General features: G+C 44.7%; 1 long non-coding RNA gene across 7 annotated transcripts in view; it reads left to right on the top strand.

The window, feature by feature from the left end:
- LOC307186464 overlaps window positions 1-12441 on the top strand; it is a 99784-nt gene that overhangs the window by 49760 nt on the left and 37583 nt on the right. Inside the window, exons 1-3 of one of the 7 annotated variants that reach the window (XR_013828334.1) lie at window positions 2031-2474; window positions 6329-6412; window positions 9953-10039. This is a non-coding gene — a long non-coding RNA (uncharacterized lncRNA). The other 6 variants (XR_013828335.1, XR_013828336.1, XR_013828338.1 and 3 more) reach the window with 6 other exon arrangements.

Below are 12441 nucleotides of genomic sequence, written 5' to 3'. Positions count from 1 at the left end.
CCATATATATATGTTAGCATACGGTATTTGCTTTTCTCTTTCTGACTTACTTCACTCTGTATGACAGACTCTAGGTCCATCCACCTCACTACAAATAACTCAATTTCGTTTCTTTTATGGCTGAGTAATATTCCATTGTATATATGTGCCACATCTTCTTTATCCATTCATTTGTCGATGGCTACTTAGCTTGCTTCCATGTCCTGGCTATTGTAAATAGAGCTGCAATGAACATTGTAGTACACGACTCTTTTTGAAACAAATAAGGGTTTGAATGTCTTAGCGTGCATAAGGAAATCAGGTCTATAAAGAAAAAATTTTTTAAAATATTTTGTTCACTATTTGAAGTGACTGGAATGCTTTATTTCAATCAAAAAAAGTAAAAGTAGAAGATTGACATATCTTTTAAATACATTTAAAAGTTAAAGCCCTTAAACTGCAAGAAAATACTATCAATCTCGTTAAATGAAGGAAATTATGGTGAGATTTAACAACAAAGTTAAATCATGTTAATCTCATTTACTAACACCTTTCAAAATTTCCATCTTTGCATGAGTTAAATAAGGATAGGCTTTTTTTTTAATCTGATGAATTCTGACAACCTAAAACAATGATCCTCAAACTCAGAATCGTCTACTCGCATGATTACTAAAATGCAGATTCTTAGGCACCCAGTCCACCCCTGAGATTCAGAGTCATGGGTTTTTTGGTTTGTTTGCTTTTTTTCTTTTTAACAACTATCCTAGGGGATTTTGATTAAGTGATGTAAACTTTTTAAAGAAATATAATTCAGTAAAATTCAACCCTTATGTATTGGATTGGGCTCACAATTCTTTTATGAGTCAGGTTGGGGGTATGTAATTATTAACCATATCTTCTTAATCAATAGGAAAGTGACTTTTTAAAAATTAATAGACTATTTATTTTAGCAGTTCTAGCTTTACAGAAAAATTGAGGGTAAAATGTCCCTATATCCCAGTTTCCTCTATTATTAACATGTTGCATTCACGTGGTACATTTGTTACAATTGATGAGCCAGTACTGGAAAGTGACTTTGAAATGACATGTCCAAGGCTGCAAGTGTCTGGGCTTCTGCTGGGAACCTAAGCCACACCCACACCCGCACTTGAACAAGCTGCCTGGTACTTTCTCTTGAAAGATGTTGTATACAGATTAACACCATAATGACTGTAATTGTTCTGTGACAGTATCTGAACACAGGTGGCAGCAGGACTCATTCGACTAAGCACTTTGGTTGGTGCCTGGGATGGTTGGTATTTATCCTGGCTCCATCTGACATTTCCAGATTTGTATGATGATTAGATTTAAAGATCTATGTGATTAATCCACTTGTGATTATGTAGAAACAACATCAGACAACATTTGCAGGATACCTGTTCTACTGTTGTATGATGTAATCGGTGTAATTAGGAAGGGTTTTATATCTACAGTTCAAACTTTCATATCCACTTCTTTGGAAAGAAGATACACTTCTTATAATAGCATCTTCAACTACAAATATGGTTGAAGAAGGTTTCGATGTATCATTGCAGTTACCGCAAAGATGAGCAAGAGGTAAACTGCTAACAGGTAACAGAGGAGATTGGACGTTCCTTTAAATAGAACTAAATTGGCATAGATACTGCATTAGCAGGAATCTTATTAAGTTTGTCACTATTATTTTTAAATAAAGTACGTTTAAAATTTAGTTGCCTAAGAAATCTGTGATGCGAGCCTATCATCCTGACTCCCAGCATTGTGATCGAGGAAGCGGCTGACGAGAGGAAGAGCTGATGAGAGCCTGGAGGTTGCTCAACGGACAAGAGGGCGCCTTCTCGCTGGTTGAGGGCTTCTGGCCCTCACCTGCCAAAGTGTGAGAATCTTACTGGTTTATCTAACACATGAGTATTAGTCCCTGTCGTGTGCCAAGCGCCCTTGCCGGGCGGCAGACTGGCGCTTCCGCCAAACTGAGAACAAACGAAGAGGAACCCCGCCGGCTTCCAAAGCGCAAGACACCCTGGAATCCCCCCGCCCTCCGGCTGCTCCTCAGAGGGGCGTGGCCGAACGTGCGGGCGGGGGCGGGGCCTGTCGCCCGGGAAACCACGGGCAGAGCCTCTGTGCTCTTACAGGCCCCAGTTTCGGTTGAACTGTTGCAGGTGGTCGCCCTGGGCCGTTGCTGACCCCGAACGCCAGTGGGGGAAGAAGGGTCTCTGAGGCTCAGGTGCACCGAGGCCCCAGCCGCCCTTTGCGACGCCGCCGCGGGCTTCGGGAACAATAGATGTGGTTTGGGTTGGTTTTGCCCAGACCTGGTGGTGCCTCAGTCAGGGTGGCCCACAGGCCCGGCCCTAATCTACGTCTCGAAGTCTGCGTGCCCCTCGTCTGGAGAAGCAGAAGCGCGGACGCCAGAAAGAGCCGCTGCTGGCCGTGGGGAAGAAAGTTCTCTCCTCATCCTCGGCCTGGGCCGCCCAAGTAAGGTCGGTGGCTACAAACCACGCCACAGCTCAAACTCCCATGCTAGTGGTAGCTTCTGGAGGGCACTCATCGTCACCACCTGTTTCTGGCTTGGAGAGTTGGAAAGTTGACTATAACGTAGCTTTGAAGGGATTCCTGCTCAGGCCCGCAGGTCACCTTTGTAGATGTCAGTCTGTTGTTGCCCAACTAGGGTCCACAGAAACTTGACCTTCTGAACATCCGGCATGTGAGTGACACTGATTAATCAATGGTTTAGCAACAAAGGCACGTGTATTACCTACCTACTTTATCCCCTCACTACCTCTTCCCAAGGGGTTCTCACGGGCTCAGAAACTCTGCCACAGGGAGATCAGCTCTGACCACCTAGAGGTGGGATAAGGAAGGTGGAAGGGAGACACAGGAGTATATGGGGATATACGTATGCATATAGGGGATATATTATGCATATGTATGATATACGTGTAAGGAACGGCACCAAGAAACGGGGGAGAGCTTAAACAAGCTTTATTTGGGAACGCTCCCGGGCGAGGTTCACTGGTCCAAGAGAAAGGGGCCAGAGAAGTCGCGCCCGGGCGAGGGTTTGGGCAGAATTTATAGGGGAAAAAGGGAAAGGGGTGTTGCGAATCCGGGAGGGTGTAGGTAATTCCTTATTTGGTGGTCTCTTCGGGTATCGTGGCAATATCCGGTGCCGGTTGCATCAGTCTTGGGACCGTTAGTCCCGCCCCTCGAAAGGCGGGAAGGCTGGGCCGGGTGGAACGTCCCCAGGTCAGTTTCTGGAACTGGGTGGTCCGGAAAGTCTCCAGGTCAGTTTCTGGAACTGGGTGGTCCGGAAAGTTTCGGTCTGATGCAACCTGTGAGTCTGATTGCGTTCCCCTGCCTCAGGCCAGTTGGCCTTGCATCCCGACATCTTTGGTGTAATGGGGCGGCGTTCTGATCTCTGGCTACTTCTTGCTGAATGGGGGCGTCGAAAGGGGAGTCGGGCGACCAGAGGTCCGAGGCTTAAGAGAGACCAGTGGGGGGGTTCTGTAGGAAGCAAGGTGTAAGGACCTAGGAGCATTTGGTTTGTGGCCACTCGAGAGACTTCCTCCATGCGCCTGCGAAGAAACCTAAGAAAACAGGGAGCAAGCATGCTACGAAGAGGGTGCGGTCCGGGTTTGAAAGAGGGGTGTCAAAGAGTCCCTCTCTCGGCGGGCTGAGGGCCTCTACGACTTGGGGGCAGGAGTGGGAAGGGAAGGTCCCGGTATCGGAGATAGGCAAGAGGGAGGCCAGGTTTGGGCGGGGCGGGGGGGAAGGTCGAAGGAGATAGCCGGGTTTTCAATGAACAGCAGGTGGCATTCCTGGATGCGGGAGGGGCCCAGGAAGGAGAGAGACTTGTGGCCTAGGAGGTCGACCAGCCGGTGGGAGGAAAACACGGTTAGTGGGTGGGCCAGAGTCAGTTTGAGTGTTTGGTCAGTTCGGCTGCCGCTGCTAGGGCCTGAAGGCATGGTTGCCATCCCCGAATGGTTGGGTCTAGCTGTTTGGAGAGGTAAGTCACGGGGCGGTAGGAAGGCCCTACAGGCTGGACAAGGAGTCCTGTGGCTATTCTGGCCCGTTCATCCACAAAAAGGTGAAAAGGTCGGTTTGGGTTGGGCAGAGAAAGGGGAGGAGAAGATATCAGAGCGTTACGGAGGGTGAGAAAGGCCTGTCGAACGGCGGAAGGAGAGGTGAGGGGTCCTTGAGGGATTTCTTTAGCGGCTAGATATAAGGGTTTAGCGAGGAGAGCAAAGTTAGGGATCCAGTGTCGGAAAAATCCTGGAAGTCCCCAAAAGAGAATTTGACCCGCTGTTTCTGGAGGTTGGAGCTCACGGATAATCTGGGTGCGGTCAGCCGTTAGGCTTTTTGTCGTGGGGGTGAGGTGGATTCCCAGATAAGTTACCGAGGATACAGACCGTTGAGCTTTGGCTGGGGAGACCCGATAACCGCGAGAGCCAAGGTAATTGAGATCGGCAGTGTGTTGTCTTGAGAGGCTGAGAGACGGGCTACAAAGGAGGAGGTAGGCGAGAGATTCGGGTGGGTCGGCTAGTGGAGAGGAGTCATCGTCAAAGGAAATTAGGGGCTTGGATGTAGGAGATGTCTGTTTGGCAGAAAGGATCTGGGAAGTGGAACAATCGACGCAGAGAGAAGGGCGGGAGCATAAATACCAGAAGGCCTGGACATAAGGGACCTCGGACCATTTGCCCGTCCTGCGGCAGTAATTATCTAGATCACGGAGGATGTTAAAATCTAAAGTCCCTTCAGGAGGCCATTTGGATTGATTGTCTAGAGGATATTGTGGCCAGGCCACAGTGGAATAGAAAATAAGCCGTCGGCAACGTTGATCTTGGGAGAAGCCGAGGGCTGTAAAATTGGCTAGGAGACACCCCAGGGGCGTCTTAGGATCTGGTTTCGATTGTGAGGTTCCCATGACCCCCAGTTTGTCCCTGAGTGAATGGAGAGGGAGAGAGGCGTCCCCGGTCTCAGTCTCCAATTCACGGCAGGTCGGAGGGCGGTCAGGCGATTGGGACGTCTCCACAGTTGCCCGAGGCCCGGAGAGAGAACGGAGGAGTCCATGACGCGGCCGCGATTAAGGACAGGGAGTCCGGTGGGCAGGGACTCTGAGGGTCGGAGGGAACAAGGGAGGGGGACTTACCCTGTTTTCTGCCGGATCGGGTGGATGAGTAGAGGTTCCCTGGTTGAGGAGCGGCCCGCGCGGTAAACCGCGGGGCTTGGTACACCTCCCGGGTTTCGGCACCAAATGTAAGGAACGGCACCAAGAAACGGGGGAGAGCTTAAACAAGCTTTATTTGGGAACACTCCCGGGCAAGGTTCACTGGTCGGAGAGAAAGGGGCCAGAGAAGTCGCGCCCGGGCGAGGGTTTGGGCAGAATTTATAGGGGAAAAAGGGAAAGGGGCGTTGCGAATCCGAGAGGGCGCAGGTTGTTCCTTATTTGGTGGTCTCTTCGGGTATCGTGGCAATATCCGGTGCCGGTTGCATCAGTCTTGGGACCGTTAGTCCCGCCCCTCGAAAGACGGGAAGGCTGGGCAGGTGGAAAGTCCCCAGGTCAGTTCCTGGAACTGGGTGGTCCGGAAAGTCTCCAGGTCAGTTTCTGGAACTGGGTGGTCCGGAAAGTTTCGGTCTGTTGCAACCTGTGAGTCTGATTGCGTTCCCTTGCCTCGGGCCAGTTGGCCTTACAATACGTATGCATATAGGGGATATATACGGATGCATATGGGGATATACGGATGCATATAGCTGATTCCCTTTGTTTTACAGCAAAAACTAACACAACACTGAAAAGCAATTATACTCCAATAAAGATGTTAAAAAAAAATAACTCTTCCCCAGTGAATTCCAGTAGATAATGATTTTGGAGTCCCTTTTAATGTCCATTTCCTCAAGGATAGTCCAGGGAATCTCACCACTTCCCTGCTTCCTCCACAGACATAAGCCTCAACCAGGACCAGCTTCGTAAAGGGCCAACCTGTGCAGTCACAGGGCTCCAGGCTCAGAAGGACACCGTGATCAGAGGGCCCTGTGCTTGCTTTAATGCTCTGTAGTCGAAATCTTCGAATTCTTCATTTTTGAACAAAGGGCCCCCATTTTCATTTTTCACTGGGCCCAGCCAAATATGCACCAACTCTCCTCTTTTCCCAAAGGCTTTCTTTGGTGACATTCAATTACACAAAAATATAATTACAAGGGTTCTTCTCTAGACCTCTCAGTAGCTACTAAGACATCCAGAGACAGAGGAGGGATGATTATACTGACTAAACTGAGAGTTGTTGAAATATTGAGACCTTTGTGATCCAGTGCTCACCCTCCACTCCTCATATTTTAGGGTCTTTGAAGAATGTGCAAAATGTGGAAATGCTACACCTCTGAGGGCAACAACGTTTGGTTCCTTGCCTAAGGAGAGAAACAGGTAAGGAATCAGCTAATCATGTATCGATGGGTGGGTGCTCTGGGACTGTTTTTACAGGTGCTCTGGAAGGGCTGGTGCAGGTTGGTGTGGGGGAATGCAGAGAGCAGAGGCTGCATTGTTTGACATGGTTCAGAGGAAGTAAGAGACTTGGAGATGGAGATTCTAAAGCTGGGCCGTCCAATTCTGTAGCCACAAACTACAGGTGCTCCTGAGCACTTGAAGGGTGGCTGTCTGAAATACGATATGCTCTAAATGTGCAAAGAACTCCAGATTTCAAAGTCTCACTTTTTATAGTAAAATATTCAATTGTTTAAAATAAGTTGCATGTTGAAATGATATTTTGGATATATTAAGCATTAACATGAATTGCACTTGTTCATTTTTACTTTTTTTTTTTTTTTTTTTTTGCTGTATGCGGGCCTCGCATTGTTGTGGCCTCTCCTGTTGCGGAGCACAGGCTCCAGACGCGCAGGCTCAGCGGTCATGGCTCACGGGCCCAGCCGCTCCGCGGCATGTGGGATCTTCCCGGACCGGGGCACGAACCCGTGTCCCCTGCATCGGCAGGCGGACTCTCAACCACTGTGCCACCAGGGAAGCCCAAAAAAGGCTCTTAAGTAACATTTTGATTTTAGGTTACATACCAAACAAAGATGTGCAGAAAACTAAAAGAGGACATGCTAAGTAAGGAAATGGATTCAGCAAATTTTACAGTGGTGCCTTGAACTTACTACAAGTCAGTGGAATATGAGTTACACAGACCAGTGTGATCAAATATTTGGTGGAAACTTCCCGTTTTGCAGATAACCTGGTAATGTGGAAAAAACAACTTGCAGGAAGATTGCTACTTCTGTGTCAAGTATTTTCTGTATAAAATAATTGAATACGGGCTTCCCTGGCAAGGGACACGGGTTCGTGCCCCGGTCCGGGAAGATCCCACATGCCGCGGAGCGGCTGGGCCCGTGAGCCATGGCCGCTGAGCCTGCGCGTCCGGAGCCTGTGCTCCGCAACGGGAGAGGCCACAACAGTGAGAGGCCCGCATACCGCAAAAAAAATAAATAAATAAAATAAAAATAAATAATTGAATACTTTCAGTTTCAAAATTGAAGATTACTCGGAAGCTACTTGCCACATAGAAAAAAATTGAGGCTGAAAAATTTTATCAGTACCATTTATGATAAAGTGAGAATAAAACGAATGAATGGTATGTATAAAGAACTTTAGTTTGAAAGTGACAAGGACATCATCAACTCACAAGAAACACTATAAGATTCACAAATGACTAGAAGATCCTGCAATCTTCCAAACCAGTTCTGGTAATCCAGAGGGCGCATAGAGTAGGACAGTCAATAGGTATATCCACAACTTTTGATGAGTCTGTAGCAGGGACTCTGACTTTCTTGCAAGAGTAGGATGCTTTGAGGACTTATGATTGGTTTTCAAACCAAGTGATTATTATAACAAAGAATAGTTTAAAACCGTGGATGGGATGAAGTCTTAACCTAGCCTGACAGTAATCACTGATATCCTCTTTATACCTACGGGGTGAGCTAGATGACTTTATATAGCTCTTAAGTGGCACTCATTTATATATGAACCTGATATTCTCACAAAGGCAAAAATGATTGTATTTGCATCTTTTCCTCTTTGAAGTAGGAAGTTCCCCCTTTCTTTTCACTTAGGGAAAAAAGCGGTCATTTTTTATATTGTACACTTTTTTCTTGTTAAAAGTTTGATAGTTGTTTTTTTAGTTTTGTAGGAATTTAATTTTGTGAGCTAATTACACTAGGAACTGAAGTTGAGGAATTTACATCTCACAACTTTATTAACTTTTTACACTTTATACTTTAGAAATTGATTTTAAATGAGGGTGGCAGGATGATGATGGGTAAGATTAGTGCAGTGGCATTTGACGTATGTGACTGAATGGAAGAAGGACAGCCAGTGATCTCACTGTGCATTCAAATATAAACATATAATGATTACACCGTGTAATCACCACTGACATCAAGAAATAGAAAGTTGCCAGCATTCCAGGAAATTTCTGCATGTTGCTTCCAAATTACAGCTCTTCTCCTCCCCACAGGTGACCACTATCCTGTCCTGTGTAGTAATTCCTTTTTTCTATACCAGTGGTTCTCATAGGATGGTCTGGCATCAGCATCATCTGGGAATTTGTTAGAAATGAAAATTCTTGGGCCCTTCCCCAGACCTAATACACTTATACATTTTTTTGTAGGACGCATATTTATATGATTAAAGTATAAAGCATTGATTCTCAAACTTTAGCATATATCAGAAAAACCTGGGTGGCCTATTAAGACACAGATCCTGAGCCCTACATCTAGAGTTTCTGTTGATCTCTTTCTGTTGTCTGCTTTATTCACTAATTTTAATTTTCCTATATCCTGGGTATATTTGACTCTGTGCTAGTCATTGCACTTGAAAGGTTATTTTGTAGGAATAATTGTGAGGCCTATAATGAAAATACTTTGCTCCAAAGACTGTTTGCATTTACTTCTGCCAGGCACCCAGGGGCACTACCAGTCTGGGACCACCTGTTCAGAGTTTGCTATTTCCTAGAATACTCAGGGATTGTTATTCTGTTTTACTTCTCCCCAGGTTATTCCAATTCTTGTTCACCTTCACTCTGAGATCCTGGAACCCATATTGTTGTAGGGGAAGGTCTCCTGTCAGAGTCCCCAACTTGCATGGACCCAGAGTTTTGTTTTCTATTCCCTTCTGCACCCTGAAAGGCCATCAGAATGGAGTTTCTAATTTTCTGGGATTAGCTTCAGGCGTGTCTACTTCTCTAGATTCTTGGCTTCTCTTTACTTTGTGCTGATAATTCCTTCCTCTTTTATAATCTCTTTGATGCTTTTAAAAAGATAATTTTAAATACATTTTATCCAGTTTTATAGTTGTTTTCAGCTGTAGGCCTGATGTGAACAACCTAAACGACCATTAGCAGAAACGGGAAATCTGCAAAATACATCATTAATGCACAGCAGGTTTTTAAAATACTGTGGTTTTTCAAAACATTAAAAATACATGGATGTTGATATCCTTAAAAAAAAAAACACCTTCTGTTTTTAGCTTATACCTTTATCCACACATGGGACACACAAGATGATTTTGATACAAAAACTCTCCTTGTGAAAAGATTCCCAGGGTTGCATATTTATGACATTTAATCACTCCAAAATGTTCTGACTTTTACTAGTGGGTTCCAAGGAATGCTTCCCACAATTTCAGAAAGCCTCACAAAATGCAGAGATGCGCCTAGTACAGGATCCATTTCACAGTGTGTGGCACTTTCTATGAGGTTTAGTTTTTCCATAGCTTTCACAAGTCTGGAGACATGAAATTTAGGAAGCATAAATGGTTTACACTCTTATCCCTATTAAGGTTTCTGTCTGGGATAGCACATGGAGTGCCCCAAACTTTATTTGCTGTCAAGTTCTAAGCATTTGATGGATATTTTAACCACCTCTCTCCCCGACCCCCAAAGTATATCACATCCCCTTTTTTTTCCTATGTCAGGTTGATCCCTTGAGGTAGGCAAGATTCTCAAAGAGGAAATACCCCTTCCCAACTTGTTCCTGACAAGTCAGAGCACATTCTTTCTGGGTAAGGATGCGTCTGTTATGTTTATCTTTAGGTATCTTTTGAAGGGGATTGGAAATAGACATACACTAATCCTGCATTTGACCATTTGGAAGGTAAACTGGTAGGCATTTTAGAGGTCAGAGATTGTAAGAATTTGGTGAGATGCTTCATCTTGAGTACTCTAATCAGTGCTTAGCAATTGGGATTTATAACAATCCCTGTAGGCTAGGCTTGGGGTAGGAATGAACACACTCTGACAGCTATTTCTAGAGAATTTTAAGGATGTTTGACAGTCACTTGATGACGTTGGATTCCCTGAAAGGGGGAACTGTTGGTTGTGGTAAGAGCCCATGACCCCTGGAAGCTGTGGGTCAGGATACATGTCAGGATTTAACCCTGGTGGTAGCAAGAATTAGCTTATCTCAGGTGAAGGCTATAACTCAGCTAGTTAGAGCAGAGAATGCCTTAAGGTAGGACAACAGGTGCTGCTCCCAGTGCCTATCTTTTCTCTCCCTGAGATGCGCCCTGAATCTGTGGGTTTATGGGACTAGTGCAGGATGGGAGTCCCGCCAGGTTAGAGGGGCACTGAGTCTCCTCAGTCTGTTTTTTAAAATCAGTTTAGAGGGTGATGTCATTGATAGGTAAACCAGTAAATCTATACTCTAGCTACCGTATTACTGGACCTAAAGCTCATGTTTTGAATACAGACCTTCAAACTGAAACACAGAATGTAGGAACTCTCCAGTTCAGAGCTACAAATAACAAGGGGGCTTTCCATAGAGCTTTTTGCAGCCACAGACTTTTTAAATTACAAGTCATGACCCACCACAGTCTACCCCTTAGTTGACAACTTTTGTCTAGACCAATGTGATGACTCCAGACCAGCATGATGCCATCATTATTTTCATATGTCTCATCACTTAAAAATAGAAGTATTTAGTTCACAAATAATAAACTTCCTTAATGTAAATTCCCACTTTATCACAAGGTATGGAAAACCAGGACCACATGAAATTCACTCAGCTTAGCCACTTCCTTATGGATATATCTTATTGAATCCCATGTGTTTTGGGAATTGTCTGGGATATAGGTATTTTTTCTTTTTAATAGCACATGGTCCTCCTTCCTAGCTAGAATATAATATTAAGGACATGTGGTTTTAGACCACTGTATATCTTATGACTACCATTTCTTCAGCATTACTGTTGCATATATATAGTAGCTGTATCACAGATCTCTGAGTTGCTTTGTCAATCTAAACTTTGGAAATTATAAATTCTGTCCCGGATCCCAATAAGGATTTTAGGGAGCCATTTAGTGGCTCCCAGTGCTGGTCTAGTTAGTCCCAAATAGCAGCACCTACTATGTTTTTCATGCAGCCATTGGATTGGTCCTCATATCCAATAGGTAGGAGAATTAGGAGTGGGTGTACACTTTTTGCCAAAACCCGGAGTCCAGTTTCTGGTACTTAATATGGGTGTTATAAGATAAGATCTTTATGAGCATCCTTGATGTTACAAGTACTGGTGCCTATTCCCTTCAGCTCAGCCTCAAGAGAAGCATATATGGACAGGATTGGGGACTGTGCTTAGGACAGCAGGGTCCAGGAAGTATCTCAGGGTTTGGGGAATGGGTCATTTCTCTGACAGCTCCAGTTAAATGGCCAGCTACAGTTAACCCTGTTCCAGCTGATAGAGATTTCATAAGTTTATTGTGCTCCCATCCCCACATGTATCTTCTCTTATAACTGCAATAGGACCTCCATTATCACTTTTAAATTTAGCCTTTGCATAAACTATCCAGGTTCTGAAATTTACCATGATTTCGCATCCTTCAGTTGTTCTGGAATGAAGTATGTATGTTCACAGTTGAGATCTGTATTATTCTATATATGCAGCCTCTAGACTAATTAGATAACTTGGCATATGGCCAGATATATGCAGTTTAGTCTTTTCTTGAGAAAAGCCAATTATTACAGGTGTTCTGAATTACCTGAAATGTCTAGTGTGATCATTCCTTCAAGATAGAACTGCTGTTATAACCAGTGCTGTTGTATTATACTAGAATGAGGACCTTATTGGCTGTAACCTTATTTATACTGGTATTATAGCCAGACCTTCTAGAATTTATCTTCACTATCTTCAATGCGGGTACCAGATACCTCTTTGAATTTCTTTCCAAGTTTCCATGCAGAGTTAGCTCCAGCTAACAGCTGTATGTATTGGCATTGAAATTTTGGGCAACACTGGGTAAGAGCTCCTAGCCCAAGAGCCCTAGAGGAGAGCCCTGTACTCATTCACTTTACTGGGAACTAATACCTGGAATAGTACAATAAATCAATAAATATTTTTGTCCTACTGCACATCTTTGTCTTACTACCGTGAAGTCTTCATTGAGAAGACTTTCAAATGAGAGTGATATCA

This window comes from Stenella coeruleoalba, assembly GCF_951394435.1.
Source record: "Stenella coeruleoalba genome assembly, chromosome: 5".
NCBI lineage: Eukaryota > Metazoa > Chordata > Mammalia > Artiodactyla > Delphinidae > Stenella > Stenella coeruleoalba.
The sequence above is the reverse complement of the archived record's forward strand: the minus strand, read 5'-3'. Positions and strand labels throughout refer to the sequence as shown.